Source organism: Bombus pyrosoma, linkage group LG11 (assembly GCF_014825855.1).
Source record: "Bombus pyrosoma isolate SC7728 linkage group LG11, ASM1482585v1, whole genome shotgun sequence".
In the NCBI taxonomy this organism is placed as follows: Eukaryota; Metazoa; Arthropoda; class Insecta; order Hymenoptera; family Apidae; genus Bombus; species Bombus pyrosoma.
In genome coordinates, this window is record NC_057780.1 from 12,779,053 (window position 1) to 12,798,790 (window position 19,738).

At 36.7% G+C, this 19,738-nt stretch overlaps 1 protein-coding gene and 1 long non-coding RNA gene across 3 annotated transcripts in view; one reads left to right on the forward strand and one right to left on the reverse strand.

Annotated features, from left to right (window-relative positions):
* Positions 1–19,738, reverse strand: part of LOC122573008 (teneurin-m) — a 653,565-nt gene that overhangs the window by 610,028 nt on the left and 23,799 nt on the right. The gene's annotated exons all lie outside the window — the stretch shown is intronic.
* Positions 4,924–19,093, forward strand: LOC122573013. 2 transcript variants are annotated; one of them, XR_006318635.1, is made up of 4 exons: positions 4,924–5,056; positions 12,041–12,117; positions 12,919–13,039; positions 18,534–19,093. It is a non-coding gene; the product is annotated as an uncharacterized LOC122573013 (long non-coding RNA). The 2 variants fall into 2 exon arrangements; XR_006318634.1 differs by lacking the exons at positions 12,919–13,039; positions 18,534–19,093 and adding an exon at positions 12,639–12,818 and having other exon boundaries at positions 12,041–12,570.

Consider the following 19,738-nt stretch of genomic DNA (forward strand, 5'->3'; position numbering starts at 1 on the left):
CATGCGAGAAACATGGTTACACCTTAATATCACATTACGTTTAAATATCAACACAAACCACAACAGGGTATTCACAAATGGATTAATATTAATTATACTTAAATAAAAGTGTCATTTAAGTAGTGTAAACAATATGTTCAAGTTTATTTTAATTTGAATATTCTCCCATTTGAAAACTATAATGATAAGTCACATTTGCTGTCAACTTTTACATACTGTTGTGTTACGTATCATGTTAATGAAAGTTTTCAAATTAAAGATTACAAGTTCATAAAAAATTTCCGTACACGATACGATCAGTAAAACAAATGAAGTTTCACAAGCACATTTTACAAATTATGCAAAATAATTACAGATTATTGAAAAAAATTATAAATAATTATGCAAAAAATACTGACTAAACCCTGTTTATTAATTTTTGAGCAATTGCTACTTTCATTACGAATATCAGTAATAATATTAATTTCGTTATCAATTGACAATAGTTAAATCACAGGTCGTAGAATACTCTTGTAGAATTCTCTCTTACAAACATATGTTTTATCTAAAAAAAGATTTAACGGACACGAAGAATTCGTGGAAGAATCTTTCTGCAATAAGAAATCTTTTCACGCCGCGAAACGTACACAATTTTACACGGTGTAATTCTGAGATATCGTTTGGCGAATCGCGCGAGAGCGGAATACAGATTGGAGTTGGTGTATCGTTGCTCGTGAATCAGGGCGACGAGCATGGATTTGTCAATACCGATAATTTCGACGTGACGGACCACCCTGCGCGCTTGAAACGGAAATGCCAACATCTCAGAGGATTTCCAACTGTAGTAACGCACGTCGCGTCGGTACAGAAATGTCGACTATTTTCGGACGACGAAACAGCGCGACGCAGAAATGCCGACGAAAACGATGAAGATGACGATGGACGGTCGAAATCGGCCACCCAACTGGCGCGTTCTAATGGCCTCAATGATGGAAGAAGCGAGACGAATAAAACAGTACTCGAACCAACCCGAAATATTCGCGACATCTTCAAACTCAAATTACGAGAAAGTCCGTAAACAATAACAATTATTTTTTACAAAAATCAAACAAATGAACCACGTCCATCCATAATATGTACCACCAATGAAGTCACTTAAGGAAAATTCTTCTTTTTTAACCTATAACTTTCATCAAATATCATGGTTTTCTCTCATACGAAGATAAGGTTATTCGATTATCTCAGAAGTTGCACTATTCGGACAGCATGTGTCATAATCAAGGTTCTATTGTAATTTATTTGCAATAAAACTGGAACAACGTGTAAAGGAGATATAGAATCTTTAAATAAAATGAGTTATTATAGCCAAGAGCTTAGTTATCCTGTAACACAAACGCAATGCTCCGCAGCATATTTTATTCCTGCGCTAACAACAAATCGAGCAATCCTTGCGTTGAAGTTTTCTTCACGTAGCGAACCGGTTGCTTTATTTGGAGCTCATTCGTATAAATTTTAAAGGCTCACCGTAAAGTCTTGTTGCGCGAACGAGTTCTTTCGTCGTAAAGATAAATTCTCGGTCGAACAATGTCTGAAACAGCAGCAGGCAAGTTTCGTGGCAGGTAACACGCGCTATATAACGCGTGAAAGAGACGCGAAGAAACGCACCCGTGGGAAGTAGAGGAAGAAAGGGGCAGGGGGATGAAATCGATCGTGGGAGCGGATTAAACTCAGCGTGGCATCGTAAAAATGTGCTTCTCCACTTTATACATACTTTAGTCCTGCACGCGGCATCTCTCACGCATTTACTGTCCTTACACCGCTTTCGGTAATGCAACCATAAATAACAAAACAGCTACCCTCGCACGAAAACATTGCGCTTCTCGATCCACCCTACGATGGTATCACAGCACGGGGCACCCTTTTCTTCGCAGCTGCTTCCACGATGTCCGATCGAATGATCCGTCAACATCTATGTGACTGATATATCGATTTGCGAGCAGTGCACGTTCGCGCTAACGCGATTTATTACCTTTAACGAGGTTTGTTAAGTTCGTCGAAGACATCGTTTAAGGACGCGTGAAAAATTATTCGCGTTCGTCCCGTGTTTCTACTTTCTGTTGAGAAGATGTAAATTTTCTTTTTTTAGCGAATTCTGTCAAGGTCCCTTTAAAGCTCTCAAGATTTCAAGATCTCGAGGTCTCAAAGTTTCACGGTTTCAAGGTCTAATTGCCTCAAAAAGGAAATTTCAGTTTTACAAGGAGTTTTACACCCTTTTCCTAAGGTTCTCTGACCTATGCTCGAGTCCATCGTATACTCATGCTTCACGGTTGCTGTTAATATCATACCAAAAGAAAAGACGCAATTTTTTAGTGAAATTTAATTTTAAAAAAATGTAGTTGAAATTTAATTTAAGCAAACCGCTCCTTAAGGTTCTGATCGGAGTTTTCTAATAGCGTCAGGGCCGAAAGTTACCAAACATCATGGAAACAAGTCCGACAACGGTTGACAAGGTTGGGAAATTTGTAGAGGCGTGGCCTTAATTAAAAGAATCTTCATTTACACAAGTTCGAGTGTCGATCACCGTGTTTAATTACACGCTACTTCCTTTTTCATTTAAACTTCCCACTGGGAATTAGGGAAATTTATGTCCGCCCTCATTAACATTTATTAACGTATCCCGGGAGAAACAGGATAATCGTAAATAATTATAAAATGATTAAATGCGACCGAGTTTGATTCACGTACGATGTGCTAGCAAGATACATTTTTCATTATGATATAGACGATTATGGCGAACGTGGAAGTTCGAATAAGTACGAGACCCAGATCTATAATACTTATCGCTGTTTGTGATAGCTATCATGATGTATTAGAGCAATTCATTTCTAATCACGATCTTCCGAGTCCTAAATATAATTTCTTCTTTTTAAGAAGAAATCTAGATTATACACTCTTGCTCAAATGTTCTGCAACGTTATATATTTTTTCAATCAAATTGGCATACTTGGCGTAGATCAATTAGCGTAAATTTTATTGCTAAAGTTACCGACCTTTAATAGTTACTTGGATAAGCTATACATAATTTATTATAAAATGTATTTTTCTCAAATTTTGAAACAGATTTAATGACTGTCCTAATATTTTTTAGAGGAAGCTATAGTAATGTAACACTTGCTGACCTACAATTGCCTATTCGTTCGAAATGCTATTTTAAGTAGGGAAGATAGCAAAGGAGAAGTAAAAATTCTGTTTTATCGCAAACGATTTAAAACCACGTAGAACGTTGTACGCGATTGAACACGGTGACGGGTTCGAAAAACGTAAAACGAAACGCTGTTCCACGAAATCCAGTGAAACACGATATTATTCGCGGGGCGAGTTACACGAGAAGGATACGATTTCGAAGTAGAAACTGCAGTGGTAACCCCTTCAGGGATAAGGACACATGTTCTCAAGTGTTTTTGCGCTCTGCCGCCTCTGTCGAGAGTACGAAGAAAGAGAGAGAAAGAGAAGTCGATAGCGGGGTCGGTCGTTGGAATAATAAACTTGATCGTTTTCACCCTTGTCGGAACATCCGGTCACGCAGTTGTAGCGAAGAGTACTTTAAGGCGGCGTGGCTTTCGATTATAAGCCAGTCACGTTTCGAAAAGAAAGCTCCGTACAAACATCGCTCGTCGACGCTGACAGATATACTCGTAGTGTCAACGACGTGACGGGCTGCTTCTCACACAGCCACCACCGGCTGCTTACATCTCTACCTATCACACGTGTATTTACCCTGGATCAAGATTGAAACCTAAAAAGCACATACCCATTTTCCGAATCGTCTCAAGAAGATGGTAGTTCATGTCTCTAACCCTTTGAAGGTTTCTTCTTAGGGTTTAGTAAAACGATGTTCACCGTTTTTGTAACTTAAACTTGAATCTCTGTTGTATTGCTCTTTCAACGATTTAAGAATTCCTTTTTTTTTCCACAGGAAAATCGACAATTAAAGGTCTTAGCTGTAGTCGTACATATGATCGTACATATAATAATAACTTCGTAATCAATTTCCCAGAAATTTCAACAAGGAAATTGCTAGACCGTAGATGTTTCTGCATTTATGAGAAATTTTAAGGTGTAAACATTCACAAAATTCAGATAATATATAAAAATATATAAAGTATCTTTTTTCTTAGTTTTTATTCATTATTCTCCATCCACATACTGTATTTATATATATTTATATTATAATTATGTTACATATATAAATCAATATATAAAATATCCAAATTCTGTATATAGTACTCGTTATAACGATTGGTGAGTGAAACACGCACCTACTTGGATTTCACTTCTTTCGTTGTGTCCATAAAAGTATAAATTTGCATAAGCATAGAAATTACCATTAAGGATGATTCACGCATTAAAATCAAAGGAGACACCAACGATACGAACCGTGGTTAATAAAATTCATTGTTCGTCCTTATAGAGGAAACTGCTGACCGGACGTTTGTTGAGTGTGCGTCGATGGAAAGTCAAAGGGTCAAGGTGGAAGGTCTCCATGAATAATTTAATCGAAGAAACTTCGGCGTAAGATAAAGGCGGAACTCGAAAGAAACCAGTATAAGGCGGCGTGTTCAAAGCTATCGTTCATTAATTTGCAGAATCTTGGTCAGTTAAGAAGCCGAACATTCAACAGATACACGGGTCAGATATATTAAAGTAGGCATTGTCAAAGAGCTAACGTTATTCCACGGCGAACAAACGACAATGTTATCGTTCTGTGTACCGAGTAAATGGCCGGATTCGATATAAATACCGATACGAAACGGCAGCCTGTTACTAATTTATTGCCAAGGTTCATGCAGATTGCTTGTCTCGCCTCCTTGCCTCTCAAGCTATGCCAAGGTTTCGATTCACTTTTCTTCTGTTACTTCTTTAGTTCTCTCACGACGTGAATGGCGGTATTGTCCACCACTATCTACGACTCTGACTGAAATCGAAATAAAGAAAGCAAGATTTGTGACAATGGTGCGAGTAAATTCATCGATCTTACGCTGCAAGTGGATTTCTTATCCGTTTAGATTGTAATTTCGTAAGTTTTTGTCTGTATTGCGTATCATTAACAATGAAGAATAATTACTGTGAAATTGTATTTATTTAGAAACTTTCGTAAGTGCTAAGTAGTTTAAGTCCATAAAAACTAGCAGCCAAAACAATGAAACTACTAAATAATAAGCTTAGTGGGTATGTCTGATTGATACGTCCATCTCTACTGACGCACATGCTGCGTCAACTTCATTGTCTTACATATTTTGTGTTGAAACTTTAATCGCGCGTAATTTCTAGAAAATATTGTAAATTTGATGGAAATAATTTCTATATTATATAATATACTGTCTCAACGATTATTTTATACTTCAAAAAAAAAAACAATATTTTATACGTATCGATTTAATACTTAAAACAAAGGACCCACTAATGAAGAAACAGTCGAGAAGTGCGACAATTGTTTTGAATAGAATGTTATTAACGCTATCAACATTTAAATTTAAGACACTTTACGAACGATAAAGTTTAATGAAGCGAATGGATATAATCGGAGATCAGTCAGGAGATGAAGCAGAGAAGAAAGGGTAAAAGTGAAACTTGTATAGGTACACATGTGTTCCGGTTTCGAATAGTTTTACCTTTAGCTAGGTTGGGCGCAGTTATTACCAGGCCATTGCATTTTACGACAACGATCGATCGAAAATATATACGTATATATATTTGAAACGCACCGCTGATTGGCATTTTAAATTTTTCAGTCCATTTGGTATCTGGCTCCAGCCAGAAGTTTACAACGTAAAAGTGTATTTTCACCTTTACAGCTGTCTGCATTTTGCATGAATGCTCGACTTCTTTCCAATGCATCGTTAGAATACCTCCATTGCAATTTTTTCTTTTTCAAATACATATTCTGATTCGCGTTATTTTTTGGAGCAATTTACATTTTTCGACAGAAAGGGAAATTTCTTTGAATTGAATTAAATGCGGATTTAAATAAATACCAATCCGTATGATTACTGCAACGAAATATAAGTTAAATTCACTTTTCTCATAGAACAACTTCATTAATAAAATTATTTATATTTTTCATTCCACCTAATTATACATTATTTTTATATAATTTATATAATTTTAATAAAATTATTAATTATAAATCTAAATTAATTATTTAACTCTTTCGCGTTCTTCCAGTCATTTCTTACCCCAATTGTATTTTTCTAACGTCGTAATAAAAGAGAAGATTGAACAAAATGTGAAAAAATTGTTACTCTCGGGAATAATTTTTCGTGCGCATTTTACGGTACAATCATCTATTTCTACAAATTCCTATGTCCCTACATTATTCTGAAATATTTGATTTTATAGTGTCTCTATATCACCAATTAATATCTCTCGAATAAAACGTATACAGAAAAACAGAAGGGAGAAAAAGATTCAAAACTTGGTCAAATTTCTCTCCAACGAATATCTCTCTCTTTATGTCATTAATATGATCATATCCGGTAGCGAATGAATGCCGTTTTGAAATCCGTGTCGACTTCTCGCTAACCCTCGCTCGTCGCTGTTGAAAGGCATCGTTTTCAAGATTAAAATTTCGCGAATCCACCAGCGCGAGAATAACTTCGCGATGTGTTTACCTTTCACGAAGAGTATCGGCGCGCGAATAAAGAGCGAGTTTCCGGCGCCACGGTCGAACGTTCGCAATACGTGACACCGATTCGATGGGAGCACACTCAATGAAATCTACGTTGCTTTGTACCCTGATTTTCGAGAAATTTTTAGAAAACTTCTCTCTCTTTCTCTTCATATTAATTTTTCTACATTGATTTCTTCATGGCGACATCTGTATATTAGCTCGGTTATATTTATTTCCTTACTCTTTACACAATCTTTTTAAATTAAATTCTTTATATTAACTCCTTTAAATTAACGTTACAACACGCTTCTTCATAATGGTGAAGTATCGTATTGATATTGATTATATCGCATTGATTTAACTAAATGATAAATAAAATAAGACACAACAAATTGATATAGAATCTTGAAAACTTGTACCGTATTCATAGGATGTGATTCTAAACATCGAAGATCGAAGATTTGAACAGATTGTTTACGATAATTCAAATGTCGGCACGTCAAATTCGAAACTCAAAGAAACGATATTTCAATGTAATAAAAATAGATGCATCGATACAGGAGTTAACGCGTGGCAACGCGTATTTACGCGAATGTACAGCTACGTAAGAATATTGTACACGGAATATAAAACTACGTGTACGCGAACGTGATTGTGTATGTTGGTCTCTGTCGTGATTTTATCTTAATGTTAGCAGAAAGGAAATCCCCTGAAACCTTTGCGTCATCTTCCGCATCGGAAATCCATGACACTTGTGCGGTGCCGCGTGTTTATGCAAAACGGTTTCGCGGAATAGCTCACTCGAACCGCCGAAGGGAGGAGAACGGTAGGAAAAACCGAGGAATACCGATGATTCCGGGAAGAAACACGAAATGCACTGTGGCGAACGACAAAGACGGAACAAGCTCGTTCGATATTGCTTGCCGAGACATCGGCTCCATTAGCGAGATATCCAGGCAAGTTAGGAGAAATCGTTAAACATTCGAGCTCTCGTATCGAAGATCAGTAACACGTCTTTCTATCGCTCTACGTGACCAGTTCTATGTGAATTTTATTGCTTTACACGATATTCCTGTTTCAGAATATTGATATATCGTTTTACGTTATGTTATATCTTATAGTATGTTATATATGTTAGCATAATATTAACACATTGTTCTCAAATAGCGTTGTGAAGATTATCAAGTTTCAAGAAACGAAATTTTAATCGCAACGGAGGCTACGCGACTTCGAACCAACAATCAACGCGTTAACCATCGAACAAAAAATTAATTGAGATATTCAAAAACTAAATTTAAAACTGCACCTCGAATTATTTGCTTTCACTAGATCATTTCAAAATCTCGATCGCAATATCGCGCGTTACATTTCTCGTAATTATGTAAATGCTTCCGACGCGAGGTGGCTAATTCAGATTCGCGCTACAGAGGCGTAAAACGCGGAATCAGAGAGCGTGAAATGTAGGGTCTGCGAATAAATAACACGTCAAACGCGGACAACATTTTTTATCGCAACACCAATCACACAATGGCGTCGGGCACTCGATCATCGAGCAACGTCGGCATTCACGAATTTTCGGAACGTTACGCGCCCGATAGAAAGCGGGCAGAATCGAGTTTGCGGGATGGCACAGCAGCCACCAACCGCGTCCGCCATCATCGTCGTCGTGATAGAGGCTGCGTGCACACGCCGCTTGTGTTTTCGTCTCCCCTGTCGAACACCGGCGGCGGCTACTGTATTTACATGTTGCACACAGAGACGGCAAACAAGCGTGGCGCTGATTTAAATAATGTATCGTCAAACAGTGTCCTGGCGAGGTGCGATGTCGTCCCTCTCTTTTATTACCGATCCAAGCCTGTCTGAACCTACCGGGCCAAGGGCTTCCAGTAACATGTAATTATTCTTCACTATTTCGTGGTCAGTTACTAACCATTCATGAAATTCATTAAAAACAGCAGTTTCTTCCATGAAGAAGTTAATCCAGTTAAATAAATGAAAGATATAGATGGATAGATTCGACTTGTTATATTTGGATCAATTAAAACCAATCAAAGAATGTTACTTTAATAAACAAGACAAATTAGCATCACGTTATAAATCTCCCATGTGGCATTTGTACAATTTTTTTATACACATATATATATATTGTACGCGAATGGAATACGTTAAGTCAAAATTATATCTAGAAATTATATAAATCGATACCAAATCGTACAATAGAAATAATAGAAAATAAAGGGGAATGTACCCATTACAAAATAAGTATATACATTTGATAAGTAATTATTGTTAGTTACAATTTATGTTGATTATTATTTTCTTATTATACACGTGCTATCATTTCGTTCTTAAAATAACACAATTTTTTTTGTTACACACTAAACCTCATAATATTTTTAATTATTTTCAACGAACCGCATATACGTTACAAACGAAAAACTCTACACGCGTTATTGAGAAATTAAAGATAGCACACTTGGGCTATCTTTTTGGCGTGGAGTGTATATACTTGTATTACACATGTAACGGCACACAAGTCAGCGGAAGGTTTGAATCGGGAGAGACTCATATTATTGTGCCTTGGAATACCCACATTGTTTTGGTTTGCTAGGTTCAAAGGTAAACAAACTCCCGACAAAATATTATCGCTGTTATTTGTAATCGTCAAGCGGAGTTACATTGGAACTTTTTATGATAACACCTGTTGATACAAATAGACGAACGTAGGTAGTCTCTAGGACAGTCATTATAGCGAATCAATTAGTCAAATAGCGAGCGTATAGTTAAACAATAGCATTGAGCGAGTGATGATTATGACCGGCATATACTATCTCTGTATTTGTACTTACAGTGATTTTAATATACACTGACTGTTACAATTTTATTTCTTTAATAAACCAACCAACGCGTTCAATAAACCACCTCACACACACTTTTTTGTCATTCAAGTGGAGTACACGACTCCAAATTCGCGGGAATCTTGCTTGGAGGATATTACACCACTCAAAGCTGACAAAGATGCTCAAATTTTAAGATCATCAACTCTCAACGATATCCACAAAACGCCCTGTCCAAGAAGAAATTTTGCAAAGCACGGCAAATTCGACAAACAATAATAGCGAATCGAGAGCTATTGTGGTTGTCTTTCCTCTAGTTTCCCATGTAGAACGCGGATACACACGGTAGGATGCTGTAAAATTGGTCAGGCAAACGGAAGATGAAAGCAGGCGGTAACAATGCGGTTTCCTGAGCCAACAGTGGGGTGGATGAGAGGAAACGAGTCGAGTGAGGAGGCCTGTCGGCAAAAAGAATAAGGGGCCAGAGCATCAGGGAGGGAAATTAATATGAAGTAGTGTCATTGTCTCTGGTTTCGCGTCGCCCCAATGCCGGGAACCGGCGAGGAATTGTGGTCTTCGTCCAGGACTCGGAAAGTTGGAGGGCTCCAAGATAACGGTGGATAATGACTTTTTGATTACAAGTCTCGTCGCTCGCCTGCGACTACCGGAACGTAGGGAGAAAAAGATGGAACGGGTTATGGTTATGGTGCATCGACAGCTAGATCATTCACATTTTCAATCTTAAATATCCTATTCGTTTCTTGTCTTTTCTTTGTTCTACTGTTTCTTATAATATTTTTTTACTGATTTTTAAGGAGTATGAGAATCATTATTATCTGTCCAGGAGGGGAATTATCCGATGGGAAAATTATAAAGAAACGCGTAAACTTTAAATTGGCGTCCGTAATAAGTTGCAATAACTAATTAATTTATTTTGACTTACCATTCGCTACTCAACAATAATTAATGACACGCTATAACTTTTTGATCCTACATACCTGCAACAGAAATAAAGATAAGTTGATTAAAATATGTATATCTATGTTATATTATATTATACAAATTTAAATATGTATATATAAATGCAACACTATCACAATTTTATATATAAATATGTGTATCCTCGTTTCTACTGTATGAACAAAAAAATTATTTCCGAAAAAATAAACTTGCGTAAATTAAGAGTATTCCTGCGTGTTCCTCGAATAATTAGTAAATTTTAAATCCGAACTCTGAACGCATAATCTCTGGCATTTTCATTTAAAGGAAAGAAATTTAGCTGGCGTTCTATTTGCAAATATTATATGAACTTAGCTCGTTAAATTTATTACTTAATTTCCACTAACAGCGTACTTTTCCTTCGCGTTAATACTCTTTTGCGCAGGTGAATACTGGAAATAAATTAAGAGACGAAATAAATGTTAAACATAAATTTCCTCGGGAATATAAAAATACCATAAGCGGGCAAAACATTGAGAGATTGAGTTGTCCGTGACAAATAATTTTAAATACCGCACGAATATTACCACAAATGTTTATGAGAATTCATATTTTTTAGGACTTCGAATCTAAATATAAATTTATTTGATCTTTTAAATATTAGTACCAGCACTTATAAAATATATCACCAACTAATAAAAAATAGAAGAAGTTTTGAATTTATCGAACGTATAACACCTTTTCTCGGAAGAAATATTTCTTATGGAATTCTCAACACCAAAGATTATATGTGAAGCGTTGTAGGGCAAAGGAATTTCAAAAGAAACGTCGTGGATTTTTCTTAAGCTGGAGAAGGGAAGAGCAATGGAATTGTATCGGAGTGATATATAACCCAGAACAATACGATATATCGCGTGATATCGACTTCAAGCCTATGGTGGTGGACACGTATACAACCGATAAAGCGAGATGATCTGCTTTCTCCTATGCTTTCTTTAAAGTAACTTTCTTCGAGATCTATGTTCGATTCAGCGATAGGAAACCTATCTGTGATTCGAAAGAAATATTGTTTCGATGAAATACTATCGATTGGATACTATTATAGATTCTATGTATTATTTGTTAGATATGTTTGCTCGTAAAAATTCTTTCATTCGTCTATACCCATATACTCGTTACATTTACGATCAATCTTGTCTCTTATTTCGATTTTATTTCAAACAGAAACGCATCAAGTCGTTAATGTAATGAATATTCAGCACATAAACGTTGGCAACTATTGAATGTGTACAGCGCTGGAGACAAAGGTTTATTGCACGCGTGGAGTTTCGTTTCAATGGCACAGCTTACGCACATTCTCCTGTGTTTTAATGGTAGATTTAGAAGGCACGGTTGGTTAAGTTAGAGAAAAACAAGAGTACAATAGGGTAAAGTCGGCTGAGTTTGTTGTGTGCTAAAGAATTAAAGAAGTAAGCATCTGACGCGCAACATTCAGTCGCAGTCGCTCGTTCCGACGTTTTTGATTCTTATTTATACATTTTAAATGTGTTTTTCTCTGTCCATTCCGTGCCTCTTACAATTATGCCGACATTCATTCCTTTTCCTTCGTCAACAGGGGGAAAGCGAGACGTCAGTCAAAGTGCATATTAACGTTGCACCCGTGAACATGGAAAAAGAGGTGCGAGAGAAAAGGTAAGTCACGCCGGTGGCCTACCTGAAAGGTAATTTAATTTCTGGCACGATGGACATCAACGAGTCCGTTTCCAGCGTGCCAGAAAATACGTACACCTTAAAAATTCATCGCGACACCTAGTCGACCCTGCGCAGTGTGGCCGGAAACGCTCGACATTTTACACGCGCCCGGAATTAATTGCTATTACCAGCGCATGCTACACGACGATTCTTTCAATGAATTTCAACTGTATCCTTTTTGCTTTAAATAAGAAACGATATTTTAGAAATTTGTATATCGCTTGAATACGAAGCACAATTAAATTATCAGCATTTACAATCGAGAAACAAATCACACGTGTGGTGGATGATTTTCAGTTCTGTGCAGCAAGTATTAATCAATTGTGAAGTAAATAGAAAAGAATTAAATGAACAATACGTAGATAGAGAGAAGATAAGTAAAATAATAAAAAGGTAAAACCGATGAAACTTTTGCACTCACTCTTTCTAATTCGTCTACTTAATATTCTCTCGATTTACAGAACAATTTAATTGTCCTTCGTCGAAGAGGAATGCAGGTCGAATTAAAATGAATCGTGTTACCAAGTTTCACCAACTCGTAATTTTCTACTTGTTCCCGAGCAATCGATAACGAGCAACAGCGAGCTCCATCCTCTTCGTAACATCGTTACACTTCTATAAAGTAAATTATTTTGCTGCGACTAATAATTTTGCTGGAGGAAAACGATAGCGATACAAAGAAACAGAAGTTAATGGCCGGCCTGACGAGAGAAGCTTTGATTTATTTTCATTTTATATTAGATCTCTCTGGGCCGTGGTGGCGAAACGAAACTTTATTACGTTCGTTCTGGTCAAATGCCGCCAGCACGCCATCATGAAGCCGACCCTATGATCTGTTGCTGGCAATTACTTTTCTTACGAGGTATGTGCTTCTTTCTCAGCCGTTTCTCTAGCTTCTCGCGCCCAGTTTTTATTCCACGGTTTTTTTTCGGATAGTAAAGCGAAACATCTAGATGAAAAATTTTCCGACTTTCTAAATGCGCTTTCGAGTATGCCCGTGATAATATTGAGATAGAAACGTTTCAGATTGGATAACGAAACAAAATAGTTATTGTAAAAGTATATGGAAAGATACAGAAATTACTTTGATTAAATATACGATATTTCGTGGAATTTAAGTTTTATTGTATGAAACGACATCTGATACGCAGCAAGCAATAATGATATAACGAAAATAACTTTCTTCGAAATTATAAACTGGTCAGAAACATTCGAGTTTCAGCAGAACGAGCCAGCAATGCTTCGGTGTAAAGTATCAATTTATACCAGTTGATAAAATCGTGTTTAATACCAATGTGTACGATTGAAATTCCCATGGAGCAACAGTGAATCGCGAGCGTATTCTCGGATAATTTCGACAAATTTTTGTTCCGCTCGAATATGACAGTGGTGGAAATTTTTGTATCAGTACGACACCATAAATCACGAATCGCGTGCACGGTTCTTCCGTATCGACTCACGGCACGTAAACGCGGAAACAAAAATGGAGGTACGACCGATCGTTCGCCATACCGCGATCGTGTATAATAAGCTCAAATGTTATATCCCTCCGATCCCTGGGCTGCAGCTGCAGATACGTCGGTGCATTTATAGAAGTACAATGGCCGATGTATCCGGCCGATTGTCGACTATAAATATCGAGATTTATCTCGATTAACATGCCACCACGCACACGAGTCTACGTCTGCACAAAAATGAGCCGTAACTATGTTTCTTCCACGTTCTGCGAATAATTACATCCACTACGTGTCTCGCGATTCAATCGAGATATGGTATTTTACCAGATCTGTCGTAATCGTGTGTTTCAAGTCGAGATTCGGTTGACTGACAACAGACATTATACAATTTATTGAATAAAACGATAACACCATGGCGTATAGTAACTTGTTAGAATTCTTGATAGTTAAAGCATATTTTCATTCTGTTAGAAATGTCGATATCCTAATTATATTCGCATAAAAATCCCCGGTTTAATTATTACATTCTCTACGCGTAGAGGTTAACGTTTCTCGAAATAACACGGACAGACGAAACAAATCCTTTCTAAGCGCTTTCCATATTTCGATCCTATCTGTGGATCCAAACTGACAGGAATTTTCAGTGTTAATATTGACAATTTAATCGGCGTTCCTTCGGGTACTATAGGGAGCATTTCGGTTTTCACGGGAAGGAATATAAACGATTTTTGTTTTTTTTTTTTTTTTGTGACGGAGAGATGCGAGATTCAGCCGACGAAATAATTCGTGGCGGCTGCGAGCATTTATTTTGTTCATCGTGTGCCTCCCATATACGCGCACACGTATCGGAGGACGTAGCCGGGATAATCCCATAAAGTCAATTATTCCGTGGGGAATATTCCATTGTAGAAATATCGACGAATCATCGACAGAAACGAGTGACTCGATTTAGACTAGGGACCGAAGCGAAAAAGAAAATTAAATTTACCCAAAATTTCTCTGGTGATCGACGCCCGCGTCGACGTGTCCAGACTCTCCACGTCGATCGAGACCAAAAGGAAAAAGTGAAATAAAACAAGAAAAAAGTTTGGAACGTGAGCGTATTCCTATCCGGGAATGTCTAATAACTACGACGGATGTCGTTTTTCAATGGTAATCCGTCGTTCATCGCTCGCCTCATTCCAAATCGAATGCAAATTCAAGTTCGTCGAACGTGATTTCGTACTTTGCTTTCTGTCCGCGTTGTAGATCATTGACTTGAATTAATACCCATCGTCTGTCTAACTAATGGAATCGTTCCAGAAATCCAAGCTTTGATCGGTGATATTTGTTCCAAGCCTCCGACCAATTCTATTCAAATCGCAAAAATAGGAATTTTTAGATTATACTGCTAGATTGTGCACTATAGGTACGTTAACTCTAGAAATGATCACATAAAAAATGATGTTTATTATAAAATTATGTTTCTATTACACGTGAAACTTCAGTAAATCTTAGCTTATTTTAGAAATCGATAAAGTCAAACAAATGCGATTAAGTGTTTCGTTATATATATTCGAAGATCTAATCACTCTATAACGTTCGGTATAATATCTCGTAATAGCAAAATAAAGTCGTAATTTTGATCGCAACGTTTTATTTCTCGCGTAATGGATATATTGATTGCTAAAAAAAAAAAAACTGCACATACATATGTACAATGTACATACATTCGGAGAATGGGATTTTACGCTGTTTCTATAAATGAATTTATTTTATAGGCGTTTACAAAATACAAAAATCAACTGCTTCCTTTGGTTTTCTTCGTTCAAATTGAATGATATACCTATATTTCTCTATCATAAAAATCGAGCGTAAAATATGAGTGAAGCAATTTTCATCCGCACCGAACAGTCCCCGATTTTCAAAATAAACGCATCATAAAATTAAAATGGAATATTCTATAATGTGTACTTACGATGAAATTTATCCGAAATAAATGGAAGATAGTGGGTTGCGAAATATTTCAAATATTACGAAATATATTCTTTAGAGCAGGAATATATAATAACAGGTGAGCTGAATTTAAGTAAATTGTTAGAATTTTAGTATCTCTCTAAGTATAGAGAATCTGTCTAAGACTCTATTAAAATTCCCGGTCTATAATTAAAATTATATTTATTAAATGCCTCCATAATGAACATAGACGACGGAAATAGAATTCAGAATTTCAAAGTAGCACATAAATTAGCGATATAAATCGTTATCATTTGATATTAAAAAGATAAAGAATTAATAAAGTGATATTTTACTTTGTTTGTAGAAAATTAACATCGACCCGAATTAATATAATAATAATAGCGTGGAATCAATGTTCACAAATTCATGGTACGATATTTCCTTGTAAATCGTGCACAAATACGCGTTCTCATTAATTTGACAGCGTAAAAGGGCATCGCAATTGTCTATCAAATTGCTCGTTATCGAATATTCAGACGTTAACTAATGATACAATTCACTAACTTCCGATGTTGATTAAAGGTTGATTAAGCACAAACAATACGAGACACTTTGCTGCGTAATATGAATCAAGCTTTATTCGGAAAGGTGTACAGTGTACAAGCTATTCGACATCAAATTACACAAAATTTAAGCGATAAGCGTTCATTTTTTTCGAATTAGTAATTAAACGGAACGTTCTATCGATTTAAAACGATTACCAGCGTGAAGTATTATTTTCGAGTACTCTGTAAATATCGAGCTGTGTCGGTTTATTTTATTCGATATTCTCTTGATTACGTACATTGAAAATCAAACAGAAACGAGATGTACAGATTGTAAATTTGGAGAAAGTGTCTATGATTCTGACGATACTTATGTAGTTTTATATGTATAGAGCTATCGAATCTCTTCTTCATTTCCTACAAATTTCTGCAGATTTTAGTATCGGTGAATTCAGTGAAATTAAATATTTCTATAAAATTCTATTCTAATAAATACACATTTTATCAACAACTTTTTCCGTATACATTGAATTCATGGAACGGCCACAGATCCCTACGGACATACGCTATTTTACTCAGAATTTTTAGTCACAGAGAAAGCCACGTATTCTCTGAAATTCATCGATCGAGAAACTTTCCATAACAGATCCCTCGATCGTACACGTTCCAGATTGAAACGCGACGAGTAGATAACGTCTCTGGTATAAATTAGCCAGGAATTTCTGCTAGGTTTTCGGCGAGTAGTATCATTTTCACGAAAATTACTCGTCGCTGGTAGCAACCTGTCGCGTGTATTACGTACGATTTATCAGTTGCACGCAGCGCGTTCCGAACTCTCCATTTTGCTGCTCGTTAAAAGGGCCCAGCGAAGACCTCGAAAAATCCATTCATAGCAGCCGAAATATCTGGCTGCGGACGAGAGATTGCGGGGCTTTGACAATGAACGAATATCCGCGGGATGGGAGCGCTACTGTGCGCCGTTTAAATGACCACCGCCACAGAATGTCGCACTCGATGGACCAGAAACTTCATCCTCCGCAGGATTTTCAGGGGCTTCCTATTTCGTCCGGAGCTTTCGAGAACGAGAGCCAGTGATTACGCAAATTCGTGTCTCCTCGTAGTTACTTTAGTATAGAATGGATGTAGATATACGTTAATGCAAATAACAGACGATTTTCGTTGGTTCATAAATTCTTTCGCTTACCGATAAATTGTTTCGTAACGGTATGAATATAATATCGTTAGTCTGCGGGTTTCGTATTGGATGATGTTTCATATGTGCTAGGTTTAGCGAATAACTTGTATTTCTAGATATATTTCATCGATGCTTTACTTTAATTTCCGAGATATTTCGTAAGCATTGTATTTATGAGAAATATTATATTATACTTATTACTGCACTATACAAACTTGTTGTTAGTCCCAAATACACTCGTGTTATGTTAATTAAGTTTCCTAAATACAGAAACTTATTTTTTATCTAAAAATGTCACTCTGTTGTTTATTATACTGTACATTCTGATAAGAAAGGATCAAATGACGTTCATAGTGAAACAGTTAAAGAAATCACAATGTCCCTCCACTAATAATAATGAAAACAAAGAAAAAGGAAGAAGAGATTGAATCTATAAGTGAGTAATTGTTACCGGAAAGTTATGACTGTCCTCCAGTATACACATTGCTTTCGCTTGGTCAGTTCTCGTAAATATGGTGCGTGAGAAGCAAAGGGGCAGCGAATGATCCTAGTGGTAGCACATTCACCCATCCATGAAACAACGAACCTGCTATAAATCATGCAGCGTCTCTACTAGCATGTGCGCCTGGCTTACGGAATAATCTGTCGTGCGCCGCTTAAAATATCGGAGTCAAATTCACCGATAAATAATTCAGTCCCTTTCTTTTCCGGCGTTTTGTGCAGGTCGGCGTCGGAATTTCGAGAATTCGATTCGAAGTCAAAGGGACGCCGCGACAACTCCTTCGCGATTTCCTTCGTTTAACAATAGCGATTGTTCGATGAATCGATGATTCGGCGGGGAAAGAAGAAACCGTGTGCTTTGCGTAACGATTCGAAGCATTTCACAGGTCAACAGACGAATATGCTAATCGTTGGACGGCGTATTCTTATGCATTTATACGACACTTAAAGGTGCAAAAATAAACAGAATGCATATGGTATAATATAGAGTATTCGTTATGATTTTCGATAGCTAATATACATTCTTATCTTGCATATTTATTTCCCTCTTTTTTTTAATGAAATGTGAATATAAATTAACGTACTATACTAAAAAATAACAACATGCATTAAGAACACAACCATTTAGCGTAAGTATTCTTGTAAACAGAAATTTGTAAATTGTAAGGTACGAGCGAAATTTTATTTTTTATCGAAATAAAAAATATAAATTCTTTACAGTGGACGTGAAAATCATGGGAAACATACGTTGCAGAATGTGAGGAGTATCGTGGAGGAAAATTTTCGAATGTTAGATGGCGTTTGAACGCGCGAAGTTGGTGAATGTCGCGCGTGCTCTCGATCATATCTCGCAGAGTGCACGATAATTCACACGAGAGCAAGCTATTAATAATCTCCTGTGACTTGCGAGTAAAAGCCGCCTGGGACAAGAATGGATGAAGAAGAGGCTACGAGAAAGAGAGAAATATGTTGTGAAAATGGCGGACGAGACCGAGGATACTCGAGCGATGCTCATTACACTTCCGTAGTTGCCACCCGGAATCGTCGTGAGTGAATAATTAAGAAAGTAAAAAGGACAATTCTCCTCATAGTTTTCACTCGAAAGCATAAATTGTAAAACCATATATTCGTTAAATTTAACATGTTCAAGCAATTTATTGATACCAAATTGAATTTGTAAGATAGACGATTACTATTTTTCTAAAGTTTTTATTTTTAAATAATATCAGTCACACAATGGTGACTGATTCGCATAATAAATAGTTTAACTCTCTACATAACCGAAAAACAAAGTTTCTCCAAAAGAAAAAAAAACAAGGCAATGACGTTGTATATTGAAAAATAATATTTTTTCATCTGTCTAAGTAATCGATTTAATTTTCCTTTGACCATGATTTTCGTCTTATGCAAAACTTAGCGAGACATTTGGGAGACTTTGAAAGATTCCAGATAGTTGCGTACACTTGAAGAAACTGACATTCTTAAATATTGAAGTTAGGCACCGTAACTCAACGTTGGACAGTCACATAGGCGACCTACCGACGTCATAAACAACTCAAGAAAGTTCGATTGTGAAACTTTCCTGGAAATAAGGTGGCAAGATGCTCCGACCGAGAATCCCAATATGCGTTGCGTCATACACGGCCCCCGTTGGAAAACAAACGTCACTGAACTATTAAAAGTTCCAAATCCCTAGACAGACCAGGAGCATAAATAATTTTCTGCTCGGTCGCGCCGTGATTTATCTGCAATTCTAATGTTTCGGATATGAGTAAGCTGATATCGTAGCATTTGATTCGTTTCATCGACCAGATGGAATTGAACGATATTACGCACCTATAAAGTAACAGTATTATATCATAGAATGTAATTTTGCGTTAGCAATATTATACTTCTTAATTTATAGTATATTAAAAGAAAACGAG